At 38.7% G+C, this 15,642-nt stretch overlaps 1 protein-coding gene across 13 annotated transcripts in view; it reads right to left on the bottom strand.

Moving 5' to 3' along the window:
• LOC130907420 (neurexin-3b) overlaps positions 1-15,642 on the bottom strand; it is a 584,351-nt gene that overhangs the window by 87,220 nt on the left and 481,489 nt on the right. The gene's annotated exons all lie outside the window — the stretch shown is intronic.

Below are 15,642 nucleotides of genomic sequence, written 5' to 3'. Positions count from 1 at the left end.
GGCTCCTGTTTAGTGCTCAAAACACACATTCATCAAACCCGTGAATAAAACAATACACCAAATACTACATTAATTAATAAATGCAACAATAATTATACTGTTAAATTATAAAGATCAAAATGACAAATGCAGTACAATGACGCACTAATGCATCTTATATGCAGGTGCTCCATACGTATGAAAATGAAAAGGTAAAACTTAATTTGACAGTGACGTCAGAAGAATTTTGAATGACTCACTTTTGAATGGATGTAAAAGATTTGGATTGGACATATATGGAGTTAGTGAAAAAAATTGCCAGATGACACTTAATGACATTTGCCATAAGCATTCATTAATGGTCATGACAGTATCATGTCATCATTATGACATTCCCCCAAGAGCAGGTGACTCCGTGCCGGATCCAGCCTCAGCTCGCCAGATCACCAGAGCAGTCACACCCGCTGAACGTCAGTGCGCCAGATACGGCCCGTATTATCAATAGGACAGTCCAAATGATAGGTTAGGCACTGGTCCGGGGAGGACCGTGCAGACCGGACGCGCTAAAAACCTGAAATATAATGTTCTGCGTGTGACGTCACAACAGCGCATACTATAAAACGTACTATAAAAGGCGGGCATCCACTGCGATACGGCGGCGCAACAGCGTAGACCCTACGCCGACATTGAGCATTTGCGATGGCGTGACGCCTGGTCAGGATTTTTTGGAGGTGCACGTTAGAATCAGACTTAAACAGGAGAACACGCGGGATTCAGGACACATAATCATGGCGTACGGGAATTTTTATGGTAAGTGCTTTATTCAAACATAATTGCGTTTTGATGTCATGTCTGCTCCAGTTATATTTTCCTATCTGCATTTTATGAGAGTTTTATGACGCCCTTGCCAAATTCTGTAAAGTGTTACCAAATAAACTTGTTCATTAGCTTTTACATCTTTTAAGTCTGGAGAAGTCATAAAATAGCTAAATCAAAAATCATTTGTAATAATAGTACAAAGTACTCTAACTAAAAGTTCGTTTTATTAGTAGTAATAGAAGCCTACCATTGAATTTCCATTTACATAAAAGATACAAAATATTGGCAATCTCTCATTTTTTGCTGTACAATTTTTTTCCCATTTTTCCTTTTATTTCTGCAGTGTGAACAAACTAGTACACTATATGGATAAAACAATGTTTCTTTCAAGAAATAGATGAAGTTTGGATATGATTTTATCTATTTGCATTCAGAAAAGGTGCTAGAAATTAAATTAAGGGCTTTGGAGGACTTTCACTGGCGTGATGGCAGGTTACTCAGAAAACCTGAGGGACAGCTCTTTTTCTCCATTATACCACTGTTACACGATGAAAATAGACTGCCAGAAGTGGATGTAATGAGTAGTGCTCTCTGCAGAATAGAGAAAAAAAGTTTTTTTTTTCATTCTCTGTTCCTTACAATATAATACATCTCTCAATTTTGCTGGCTTCAAAGCCTTTAAAAACAATTATTGCATCTTATACTTCACTATCGCTACCCACAGTTACCTTAAAAGTCACTCATTTTCTTGGGCTGTCAAGTGAGTTATTATTGTGCTACCTTGCATATTCAATTATGTGAGGGAGCTACATGAAAAATATGTTAAAGAGGCAGGTGGTGATAGGGAACGACCTGTTTTCTGTGCCATTTGTTTTAATCCCCTACTGGGAAGCTTTGTTTAATAGCCTCCTTTTAGAAGTCGGAAGCAGAGGAACTGTTTCTCATGACAAAATAGAAATTACAAAGGCTTGGAAAAGGGACAGACACACATTATTAACTGATCCAGAGGGACACCGTCTCTAAGCAGCTAACTGTCGCCAAGCAAACCCGAACAATATAAAACTGCTATATAGGTACACGTCACAATTCAAAATGACATAACACTTAATCCTGCTGACCCCTATTTAATCTTAACCGCTCTTAGGTCTTACAAGAGTATTTAATAAGGCCAACCTTTAATATATTTAACCATTAGAATCCATTAGGCGGCCCTCCTCTCATTTCATCATTTAATATGATATTAAAACCATCTGCTCCTTGATGAGAACTGCAGCAGACTGTGATAGAGTCCATCATTTGAAGAAGTTTCCTATCTAACGTATATGAAAAAAAAAAGTCTTTAATTCACAGATATCATGATGTAAATGTACTTCAAACCTAAAAAGTAGAAAAAGCATGAGCCCTTGGAAGCCCCTTCCGTGGTGTCCAAGCCGGTCCGATGTGGGATCAGGTTTTTGTTGCATCCGATCCAGGACATACATATTAACTAATGATGTTTCAGCTGTACCTGACTCTAATCAAGTGATTACACTTAAGACACCATATTGATGAAAAGGTATCATTTTTAAAGTTTGAAATGAAAACCTGTACTCACTGTGGCCCTGTTTGGAAAAGTTTGGACACCCATGACCTAGCTAATGCAAACTCAATGGACACATAAAAGGATTACAGAACTAAGTCAAACTGTAATTTCGGTCAAATCAGCCTCTATTGGAATAAAAATGTAACCATTTTATTTTCTCTTCTCTATAGTTTTAGCAACCTGCTTTTTAAAGTTATGTGTTTTTTTAAGGTCTCAGAATGGCTTTGAACACACACAAAACAACTTTGACAGGGTTTCTACAGGTATCAGCAAATCTCATTTAATGCTTTTTAATGCCACTTTAAACTAATTTAATGCCCATGATCGACTGCAGATAGTTTCACACACACAAATTGTAAGTAGAGTTGTCCGATAATGACTTTTTAACCGGTAAGTGTTATCCCGATAATGTCCAACAACAAAAATCCGATACAGATACCCTGGAGATATTATGGCTAATTGTAGTGTCATACCCCACTGGATACTTTAATATTGAAAAATGTAACAACTTCAGGGTTTTCTAATAAACAATCTTTTAAAAATAAGAGAGCAACTTCAAATGAAGTTAGGGAAAAAGTGCCTATATTCCATCACTATTTTTAATGGTGAAATCAAAATAACACAGAATCATTTTTTTGGATCAAGTGCCAATAAGGCACTGCCTTATCACATACAGCTCATACAGTGATTCTGGCTCAAAATAACAACAAAGGCACACAATACTCATGAAGAGACCTCTCATCAAGTGTTAATTGGAGAGAGTCGTTGCCAAGTGAATTTGCAAAGATTTTCACTGGCCAAGTCATTGTTCATTAGACTACTTAAAGAAATGGTGATTTTTCCCAAAAAAGTCTATTAATGGGTCTATCGTATTCCTCGTCGAATACTCTATAAGAAAAGTATAACATTTATGCATCTAAAATAATCCTAAACGATTTTATTAGTAATTTTCATACTCCTGATAGAAAGATTCCATGGGTATGCGTCCGTTCCCATGGCAACCAGTCAGTTTCCTGTTATTGTCCTACGTCATGCGCGCTGTGTATCTTGGGACCGAGAATTGGCGTAAGATGCGCATTTCGAGCACCTTTTAGAGGAAGTAATCTGTGTGCGTCCATGAACAAATGTAAGTATTTCCTCTTCATGCCATAACGTTCTTATGATAAGGTACAACCATTATCAGCGCAACCGTTTCGTGTTTTTACTGTTAAGTCGGCAGGTTGCTCCTACTCGTTCTCGCTGCATCGAGGAGAGCGTTTTTACATTATATCGCTTTGCACATTTGTGTTAAGAGAGAATGTGTTAGTTTAGCATCTTAAAATGATGTTGTACAACCATATGAGTGTAAAGTGCTTAGTTTTCGCCACTTTTATGGCCAAGACGACCACGCGTGCACGCAGCGTGCTTCCGGGTTGTGCGCGCCTCCCCATCTTTGTGTCATTATAATGTGCGAGTGATGTGTGTGAGTTATTGACTGCTTTACAGTCAATTTGCATTGTTTATTGCATCAGCATTAATATGATGTAATTTTCTTTCCTTTCAGAACCACACATATACCCACACATTCCAGTCTTTTTCCACACACATACAATACATCAACATCTTTCCACGCATGCTTTCATCTGCTCATTGAGTGATTGTCATATCAAGTGCCATTGCCTGTATATAGTTGTGCCTGTTGCCAAGTTGGATTAAAAGTGCCAAAGACCAACTCCACTCTCCGCTCCTTGTGTTCTAACCGACACCATGAAGTGAATGAACCATAAAACATATTGAACCCAGAACCTCATAGAGTCCGTTAGTCCAAATTAGAATCCATAAGGGAATCGATAAAGAATCGAATCGTTAAGCAATATCGATAATGGAATAGGAATCGTAAAAATCTTATCAACTCCCATCCTTAGACACAACAATAGACAACCCATGAGCTACCACCACATGGACAAAAGGAAATATGTGATGCTGTGCAGAGTTTCTTCTGTCCTTCCCACTAATTCTGTGGTCTGGCCCACTCCCACATCTCAGTCCTCCCACACTGCACCAATGTTTGATTGACATATCCAATTATGCTTTTTATTGGCCCGTCGCTGGCACGGTGGGCCAGCACTTCATTGTCCTCAGAGCAAAGGCTTTTTGTTCACTTCTGTAGGAAAGATGAAGGCCGCTATTCAACGTGTACACACCATGAGGCAAGGAAAGTTAATAGGATTGCAAACAGGAAGCAAACATCATATTTGATGTGTTGCCAGTTTGGTCAGATTCCCGCCAAATTGAGCTATTTTCAAATACTTGGGGCTGGAGAGAAATGCATTGGGCGGATTGATAAAATCTGGGGTACTTTTGATGAAATTCTGTGGTTTCGGAGGTAATTGCGTTGATTAGTTTTAACAGTTAAACTTGTATGTCTACACCTTGAATTTCAGCTATGTTACTTGCTTACAGCAGCATATTTGCTTTAATAATTTTCAATGTTTCCATCATAAAACTCTATGTACCATAATTTTCTGACTAAAAAAGGCACACTTAAAATCCTTTAATTTTTCATAAGTTACATGCAATGGGCTAGGAATTGCATGTAACTTCTGAAAAACAAAGGATTTGAAGTGTGCCTATTAGAAAAATATGATATATAGAGTTGTATAATGGAAACACCTTATCTTGAACGGGAGAAATTAATTTGGGCTGGTTTTCATTGAATGGCCATATTTTACAGCAGTGGTCTCAAACCGGTCCTCAAAGGGCCGCAGGGGGTACTGGATTTCATTCCAACCAAACGAGACAAATACCTTTTCACCAATCTGGTTTCTTACAAGTGTAATCAGTTGATTGCAATCAGGTGCTGCTTATGTTAGTAGAAACCTCATTGGTTGAACTGTTTGTGCTGGATCTGTTGGAACAAAAACCAGGACCCACTGCGGCCCTTTGTGGAGTCGGTTTGAGACCGCTGTTTTACAGTGTCTGCATTTCCGATCTGGCAACCCTGCAGCTTTGCTAACTTTGAAAGGAGAGCAGTTGACAAAACACAACTGGGAAAGTCGATTTTCCCTATGATTGATAATGAACGGCAGATTTTCTTAGTATTTAATTGCTGTTAAGTAAATATAATTTTGTGACCAGTGAGTGTTTGCATGAGCCTGTTGTACTCTGTTTAACAAACACTGACACATGTAATTCCAGTGAGTAAATCCTACATCCGAATGCTTTGAGCTGGCTCTGACTTGTTGGCACAAGAAGCTTCTGTGGTCCCACGTGACCCGACACACACTGTCATCAGTAATCAGGCCCAGCGCAATCCAATTCAATGGCGATCAATGCCTCCGACACATGGAGTGCCGCGGGCAGAGTGAGAAAGAGAGGATCAGTTAAAGCAGCGCTGGCCGATCCTTCAGACAGCTATCTCAGCTTTTAGTAGACAGCCATTGCACAAAGATGAGCTGCACACAATGGACTCCATCCCAAGCTCGCTGAATTGTCCTTTTGCAAAGCCACAGACCTTGATACACAACAGATAGTTGTTTTTGTGGAGTTGAAAAGATGACAACAACAACAAGAAATGATTACTACATGCAAGATATCCTCAAGGAAAAGCTGCATTGATGTACTTTAAGGTCAAAAGCACGTTATTAAAGTGGGAGTTTTTCCTCCCCCCAAATGGTATTGCGTTGCAATCAAACTTTGATTGAAATCTGGTACGAGTTGTAGAGGGATGATGCCGTTGGATCTATATGAGGTCTCTGGTGGCAGGAAGTAAGAGGCGATATCAAGAATGTGAACATTCAAACGTCCCAGGAGGAAGAGTTGGGTTACATATCTACCTTACCATCTGACAGAACCTCCCAAGTAAGCTTGTGTGGTCAGAGGCCATCATAATCGGATAATGCAGCCAGTGGAAATCCAATCAATAGACTGGACAAGCTTCGACAAAAGTGCGACACTGTCATATTGATGCACCTGGCCTTCACAGTGCTGAGGCTATTTATCTGTATTAATTGACAGAGGTAATTCCTAATTGACAGAAGTAACTCAGATTGTAGAGTGATTTGTCATGGTTAAGCACAGGTTGTGTGTGTCGCTTTAAAATATGCAAATTTCAACTAACTAACTAACTAACTAACTAACTAACTAACTAACTAACTAACTAACTAACAGCTCTACAGACACATTACGCTGGATAATAACTGCCATCTTTATTTTTACATCCATGAATTTATGAAAACTAAATTGGCGAAATTGAGATTTTAATGGAGATACTGTATTCTGTGAGATTTAAAATACAGCCTTCCCGAAATTAGACATAAGTATGAAAACCTTGGGGAGATATTTATTATGAAAATAATTTCATTTCAAAGTTTTCAGTTAACTGGGCATCCATTCAAAGTTAACAAATTGACTCGAAAGAATGTACAGTCTACACAGAGTAGCAGTAAGACAAATATAACATGTATTGAAGGATTTGTTCGAAGCTCAAAGTATGTAATGGATTTCATTGAGTATTTTTTTTTAAATAGTGGAAGATCATATAACATGTTAACCACCAGCTCACGGTCAAAGACAAAGCAATTTTCTAAAGTTAAAAAGTGTTTTTATTCCAGAAGTAGCAGTTCAGGTAACGCTGATACTTGTTGTCTTCAGGCAGTTTGAACTAGCAGCAGCCTCGTGTGAAGGGTTCAGCGGCCGGCAACCCATTCATTGTGTGTGTGGGAGGGGACTTCTCGGAAAAATTGCAGCGGCGGTCGTTGAGTAAATTTTCACTGAGTGGCGGGGCTCAAAATAGAACAAGTCTCTATTTTCACAGCACTGCCCCGCTGACATCAACAATGCATCCAATAGCAGAGGGTCAGGCGTACATATCTGTGCTATCAGGCTGTGTCAGGGACGGATATATGCAAATCACGGCTGACGAAACCTTTAAATATGTGCTTTTTAAAAAAGTTTTGCGAGCTCTGAGACACTTGAAAAATTACTCTCATACATCTCCTTGCTAAGCTAAAAGGTACCTCAAATGTGAGTTTGTGTTGGAATGTAATTAACTCATTTGCTCCCAAAAACGTATAAATACTTTTTATTGTTTCAGTGTCCCAAAGACGTATTTATACGTCTTTTACGTGTTTTTTTTTTTTTTTTTCAAAAGAGACATCTCTGGGTTCTGATTCAACTTAGCAAGTAAGACCCGCAACCTGATTCAACGGAGCGAACGGCTGGGGCGCTGGCGGAAGACGACCGAATGGACGTCCAGGATGCCAGGCGGCGGACGACCGAGCAGAACAACCGGGAGGACGCCCGGGATGCTAGGCATTGGACCACCGAGCAGTACGACCGGGACCACCAGTGCAGCGGACGATGCCGTTGAGTCCGTGCTGCTCGCCGAGCAGAGACAGGCGGCGATGAGGGAAAAGTTTACCCCACATGTCGCGGCCCCAACAGCGTCATCTCTCAGTTAGTTATGTGTAAATAAATTGTTACTTTGCTATCAAAAGCTCTATTTGTCTTGTTGTTTATGTTATTTTGTAAAAGGAAAACATTTTTCAGATGTTTGGGATGTAACTAAAGCAAAAAAATAGCTATATTTAAGTCAAAGTTATGTTTGAAATGTATGCTTACACAAAAAGCTCAATTTCTCTGTTTTTTTCATCAGAAATTGGAAAATTGCTCAAACTAAGCTATTTTTTAATGCTGCTTTCTAAAGAATGGAAAAAGATATGAACTATTTTTTTTACTGCTGAAAGAAGATAGTCTAGTCTTTTTTTGGTGGGTTCCATGTTTACGTATATAGCAATAGAACAGAATTTTCTGTGGGCCTTGCAAAATCAGTCAAAATCCAGTAAAACGGCCGGGAGCGAAGGGGGTTGCACCGGTGAAAATGGCTGGGAGTGAATGAGTTAAGGAACAACAAAAAAACCTATTCACCTTCTCACCAAAATTAGTAAAACTCTTTACATGGCTATTATAATGCCACCTACTCCTTGAAATAGGAATAGTCGCTGTTTTCTTGTGCAACAATTGAAACATAAACGCATTGGTGCTTGGGACTACAGTGGTACCTCTACGTAAGAACGTCTCAACAACGTCTTGCTTAGCATTCCTGGCATTTAATTGGCTAAGAGGGACCTCTACTGTATGTGTATGTGTGTACGCCAGCTAGGGCTGTGGCAATCGATTATTTAAATAATCAATTACTCTATTGATTAGTTAATTCGAATAATCGAGTAATGGGATTACAAATTTTGAATCCCTTGCAGAATAAATTTTAGGTAATGTAAAACGAAAGACACGTGTTTATGCTTGCAATAATATTCATTTTGGCTTGCTAAAATTGAAGTTTCAAAAAATCATTAAATGCACTTAAAGATAAATTGAAATACCTTAGTTTTTAATTAATAGTTTAGCCTTAAACGGTATAAATAATAAAAATATATGAGGATCTAATGATCGATTATTGTTTTTTTCTCATTATGCTAAACTCAGATTGTTATGTTTATTGTGCAATAATCTAATTCTAGCATGTATTTGTTACATGTTTTGATGAAATTTTATCCATTATAAAATATTTCTGTCAAAATTTGGGGGGGCTTGGAACGGATTAGGGCATTTACATGGAAAAGGTGTCCCTATTTACAGAATTTTCTAGTTAAGAAACTACTTCCAGAACCAATTAATTTCATAAATAGAGGTACAACTCTATATATGCTTGCCGTTTTCACTTTCTGACAGCGTCTACATAAGGCTACGTGGCTCCTCCAGTTTTGCGCTTGCAGTGGACTGCTCTTCACACTGGGCTGATGCTAGTGTGAAAAGACCTTTAATCCACAATTCACAGAACATTTACAGGAAACGCATTAGTTGTTTTAACAGGATAATCCCAACAGAAGCATATCAAAATCACTCTGGGATTAGCATTGAAGGCATTCAACTTCTAAAATATTCATCACACCTAAAAGAAGCAAGAGGTCCAAAACAAGCATGATTTTACACCTGAGTGCATGATAGAACTTCATCAAGTTGACGGGAACAAAATGGCTTCAACTTGGCTTTACTGAGTTTTCCTGTTAGGTAACCTTCCAGCCGCAATACTGTCAGTGCCCTGGAGTGCCAGCTAGTGTTCGTCCAGATTGAGGCGCAAGAATTACTGCATTTTTAATACAAACACAAGAAGCATTGCCAGAGAAGGTAATGGCTTTGACTCCTGCACTCGGGCTCAATGTCAAAGTGGGAGGCTCGCACTTTGATCCTCCGCCACAGAATATGAATCACAAAGGGTCAGCCTTATCAATTATTTACAGCCATTCTCTCTCCATTTCCTGTTTGTCTGCTCTTGTGGCTGTAACTTGCTCTGACACTAATGGCGGACCGCCTGGTGAAAACATTTATCAGTGTTAGCGCAGAGTCCTCTCCAGCACTACATTATCACTCTCTGCCTTTTGGAACATTTCAGTAGTGACTGTGCGCCGATCTTAATCCGCATTAACTTGCTTTACTGTACGTGTCTTGGCTGCAAGTGAAGTCCTTGAAGAAACTTTGCTTGTGGAAACTTGCAAAGATCTCAAGTGCAATTTACTTCATCTAGCAATTTTTGTCCTTTCCAGCCATGTTTTCGCCTCCAGTTTGTTTGCTTTTAGGCTGCTTTACAATCAAACTTTATAAGCGTACATTACCATTTTATACACTCAGAATGTGTGCACATGCTTTATCTTTTCATGAGCCCATAAATGCTTGAGCACATTCTCAGTATAATTAGGCTCTCTCTGTTTTTTCAACCACCCCCGCTCTTTTTTTTTTTTTTTTTTAGATTACGGAACTAACAGCATCCTTCCTCTTAAGAGCCTCAAGGGCAAATCACACAAAACATTAGTAAAAAACAAATTTGATTTCATTTTTTAAAATATATTCAAGCCTGATCATAATCTCCAAATTATGGATCCAATGTTTGTTTTGTGTTGGCGCTAAAAGGCAAACAGTGAATAGGCATGCATGCAACCTCCCACATACATAATAGAGTGAGGTGATGGTCTACAAAAATATTGTTAATGTGATCAGTTACTATAGAGTGGTATGAAAAAGTATCTGAACCTTTTGTAATTTCTCATATTTATGCATAAAATCACCATTAAATGTGACTTTATCTTTGTCAAATCACACATATGTTAAACAGTGTCTGCTTTAACTAAAAACCACCCAAAAAGTTATAGGTTTTCATATTTTAATGAGGATAGCATGCAAACAATGACAGACAGGGGAAAAATAAGTAAGTGAACCCTCTGCCTAAGGAGACTAAAGCTTGAGTTCTGCTCCTGCGTTGCGGTGACAGCGAAGTGACTACGGCGTCAATGAGCATTCGATAGTTCTGCGGTGAGGGAACGCGTTGCTCTGTAATTCACTGCCAAGCCACTAGAGGGGTGAGGCGTTATGTTTGTATGGTTTTGGGGCATGCTTGTTGACTTCTTGTAGTCTAGTTTAACGGAGAAAAAAATAAACAATGCAAGATGGAACGCTTGAATGTGGATCTTCAGCTCATCAACATTGAATAAATGTTGATCATACAAATGTTGAGGCACAGGCGACGCAGAAGACGGTTTCGAGGCGGTCTGGCCGACTTTCGATGCTGCACAGAGTTCTAGCCTCGGGTGGAAACCAGCAAGCCTTGGCGGCTAGCTTCAAACTGGCATCAAACACCGCGTCCAAGGTCTGCAAAGCCCTCCAGCCCGATTTGTTTGCTGTATCCTACAACCAGCCAGTGGGAAGTCATAGTAGATTTCTGGCGGCTATGGAACTTCCCAAACTGCGTTGGAAGCCTTGATGTTAACGTTATCATAAAAGCACTGTCATTCAGTGACTATGTATCGAGTGTTAACCGTTTTTTTTTTTTTAATTAAACATCAAAACAAATCTTTTGACTCTAAACCTGAGCTTTATTCCTTATATACTTGAAGTGTGACACGTAAATAAGTCACAGACGCACAGCAAACATATGTACACAATAAATGATGAAGTGCACCAACCAAAAATACGACAAAGTGATAAAAAGCTGGCAGTTTTTGGCCGACTGGGTCACCGCTTTGTGTGGCCATTCGATTCCGAACACCCACATACTTGTCTCGGTGGTCCTTTCATTTTTTTATTCAATCGCAGGCTGACCTCCAGCTCCGTATTATCAGCAATCTCCTCCCACGAATGACTTGCCATTTGGTAATCTTCATAATGTCTTGACGAGACATTGTAGAAGTTGTCATACTTGCTCTTCATTGATACTCTCGTCGGCTTGGTCCATTTTTGCGTGTATCAATATCATGTTTGACAATGGCGGTGATTTCACGCTGAACCGGAAACAACAGTCTGAGCGGTCACAGTCCATTTCCGCCACGTAATATGCGTCGACGTAACACTAGGTTAGAAAATTTAATAGGAGCACGTTAGGCCATGGCGGAGGGTCGTAAATCTGGGCTTCCTTGACGGCGCAGGTCTGACGCGGAAGCATAACTCTTTTTTACCAAACAAAATATTAAATGTGATGCCTCACTTACTTATTTTCCCCCTTCTGTCATTGTTTGCATACTATCTTCATTTAAATATGAAAACCCATAAATGTTGGGTGGTTTTAGTTAAAGCAGAAACTGTTTTTTCATCTGTTTGATTTTGACAAAGCTCAGATCGCATTTGATGGTGATTTCAGATTCAGATAGTTTTTCATACCGCTGTATTTATTACATTGGTAACAAAAATAATGCACCCTATTTAGGAGAATATGTCGAGTGAATATAAACTGTACAATGCAAATTCTGCAACAAAAAATGTTGCAGAAGTCCAGCGGTGGAATGTTACAAAGTAAAAGTACTTCGTTACTATACTTAAGTACATTTTTTGTGTACCTGTACTTGAGTACAAATATGAAGTGGTACTTTTAACTTTTATGCCATTACATTTTACAGCACATATCTGTACTATTACTCCAATACTTTTCAAATTGTTGCCTGAGTTACAAATCAGTTTTGTTCGTTTTGTTTCTCAGTGTGAATTGATAGCCTCCGGAACAATCGATAAGCCCCATACAACTATACCGTAATTGAGCACTAGAGGCAGCAATAAGATTACAAGCAAGATTGGGGAGGTGAACAAGATATTGGTGGATAAAAACCAACAGTGAGAGCAGCGCGCTTGTATGGGTGCTGCACATTTTTTTTACAGGAAGTGGGGGTATGCACCTGATGGTTGCTTGCAATCCACCATTAAGCTTTTCACTAATCGTTTTGCCAGGAGATATTATTTACTTTAGTTGTGGAGTTTTTGAGCTTGTTAAACTTATATATAAATATACAGAGTGCCAAAAAATATGTATACAGGTACACTCTTTAGAAGTTAGTAACCAAATTGTCTATAGATTTTATGTAAAATAAATCCATTGAATCAATAATGGCAGACAGACTAAACTTTGAAGGAAAGAAAATTCATTTTAAAATGCTATTGGAAGTATGAAAATTCAGTTCAAATGTGAACATGTCAAGTTATCAGCTGCAAAAGGGTGTATGCATTTTTTTGGACACCCTGCACTGTATATATCATTGCGTTGGGAGAAAAAAACGTTTACTTTTTACTCGTAAAGTAAATTTTAAAACAAGTACTTCTGTACTTTTACCTGAGTAAATGTTTTCTTAGATACTTGTACTTTTACTTACGTAATTTTTTTGCCCCTGTATCTGTACTTTTACTTAGGTAAAAAAGTGAGTACTTCATCCACAACTGCAGAAGTCTACCTCATTCATTTTGTCCATACAACTTCAGAAGTTATTTTTTAAATCAATATGATATAATAAAAATTTATTGTAGCACTGCTCTTGGTTTTTTTTTTTTTTTCTTTTTCTTTTTAATGATTGTTATTTTTGAGAAACTTGCCAGTTTAGCTGCTGTGCAACTACTTTCTTTGGAAAAACTAATGAACAAGATTTGTGTTAGACGCCATAATATGCTTTAAAAGTCCATTAGGCATCTGGCTAATAAAACGGGAAGCACTTGATAACAATGCAGAGTTTCTTTTTAGCAACCCAAAAATGATGTCGAAAGAAATCAAGAGTTTATGCTCCGTTTGTTTTAATGTCATACTTTACCTATGAGGAGCTGTGTTTGTAAATGGTACATTTAGTTTATTTGCTGACAAAAAACACATTACATATTACTATATGAGTAGAACTACAGTATCTAAAAAAATATTTCTAACACAATAGCAGCTTAATGTGTTACTGCAGCATATTTGCCTAGTACGTTGTAATCAGTTGAAACAAAATCGCTTCACCTTTCAAACATTCATTATCTACTAGTTACTGACGTAACTTTTTTTTTTAGCTTACTAAGTAAGCTGACAAACATTCAACCAAACTATGTGCAAAAAGCATCTTAGTGGTAAAAAATGATGTTACAATGTCATTCACTTGCAAGTTGTCATTTAGAATTACAGACAAACTAATTGCAGACAGTTGGCACTTGGCAGCCCATGAAGTGTAGTTACAGAACCATGATCACCATTCAACGTGACTGAATAGTCAGCATTGCAGTGATTTCACAGCCAAACTAGTGGCCATAGTTATGTACTGTAGGCACAGAACATGTTGGCAACAGAGGGCTGGTGCTATGTTTTCCAAAATTAAAACACTATCAATTCATCTCACCTGCAGCTAGGCACGGGTTTCAGATGAAAGCACAAGGCAAATTGTAAGAAGAGAGAATTAGACTGGGGAAAGCAGCATAACTGTGGGAAAGATTATAATAGGAAGGGGGAGTCCTCTGAGGCGACAAGAAGTAATAATCTACAGAGAATTGAAGTATTAGACTCCCCACCACTTCATACCATGCCCCTCCTTTTTTCTAAGAAATTTTTGTATGCCATCTATTGTCTGCAGGAGAGAAGACTCATTTTATTTTGATTTGAAATTCATGTACTTGAAGGCTTACAGTGATAACATCAATTTGTGGCTACCTGTTTGCATTAAGCAATAAAGACATCATTCTTGCTGTTCACATTCACATTATTTGCACAAATATATAAAGTCAACTTGGGAAGATATAAATTGTAACTCCATTAAAAAGCTATATTGCATCGATACAGTGCTGGTGCTCAGAATAAACCTCAAAAGAACATCCATATTACCAATGCTTAGTAATATAAACATGAAAAATGTGTGCAGAAAAATTTTTAACCTCATATGAAGCTTTATAGCTATGCCACTTACAACTTAGCACTAGCTATAGGCTAGGTTCAGACTGCAAGTCTTTATGCACGAATCCGATTTTGTCACGTTTTTCTGACTCGAGTGAGGCATTAACACCAGAAATGCTGTGGGTGACTTGACCCAGTCAAAGTGGCCCACGGCCTTAACTTAACGGTCTGAACGGGACAAGTCGCATAAAAGTAGACCATTTCAAATCTGATCTAGGTGACGTTCTTATGTGGTTTTAAAACTGATTTGGCCCGCATTTTTCAAAATGTGGCGGCGATCTGAATTCTCAAATCTCCCAAAAAGGAATTCATGCAGCAATTACGTCAGCAAAGATCGAGAGAGTCAGGGAGACCGGCAGCGATAGAGCTGTGGAGTACCGTTAGCGCCTAGCTTGAGCTTGACTTTTAGGCAGGAGGTGGGCTTGACCACAGTCTTAAAAAAACAAAATGAGAAAAAAACAGAAAAACAAAAAACAACAAGCCTGGGAAAGCTCGGTTTTCTTTCTGTGCGCCAAATTAGAAATATTAAACATTGCTTACGTGGCCGTGGATCTGTGCAAACTGACCGTATGTGTGTGCGTCACGCCATGCATGTGGGTCAGTTTGCGCAGCGCATGTTGGAAGCGAATTAGTGCGAAAGCGTAATACTTGAACGGGCTACATGAACAAAGGTAGTCTGAACGGGCAAGCCAAAAAAGTAGATATGACAAAAAATCTGAATTGTGCGATATGAACCTTCTTATAATACTAGTACTGTCAACTTTTATATACGTTTCATTGCTGGTTCTTTATAATCAACATTATTAAGACTTGAGAAAAAAACAAAAAACACTTTGCAAACCAACAGTCTCAGAAAAACAATCCGTATGTAAGTCTCTAAATGCTCTCCGTCATTGCCTCCCTTATCTCATTGCTCTGCTATTGGCCTAATTTATGGTAAAGCTGAACACTTAAATGGGTGTAAAAATGCAGCACAGTCCAATTCTTTTGACACCTCCTGTGGTGAGTGCTCAGACGCCCAGCTGAGCACCATACGCCATCCCCGCCACTTACGATAGTG

The sequence above is a fragment of the Corythoichthys intestinalis genome, chromosome 19 (assembly GCF_030265065.1).
Source record: "Corythoichthys intestinalis isolate RoL2023-P3 chromosome 19, ASM3026506v1, whole genome shotgun sequence".
Lineage (NCBI taxonomy): Eukaryota > Metazoa > Chordata > Actinopteri > Syngnathiformes > Syngnathidae > Corythoichthys > Corythoichthys intestinalis.
Note: the sequence above shows the minus strand (reverse complement) of the source record. Positions and strands in the feature narration are given on the sequence as shown.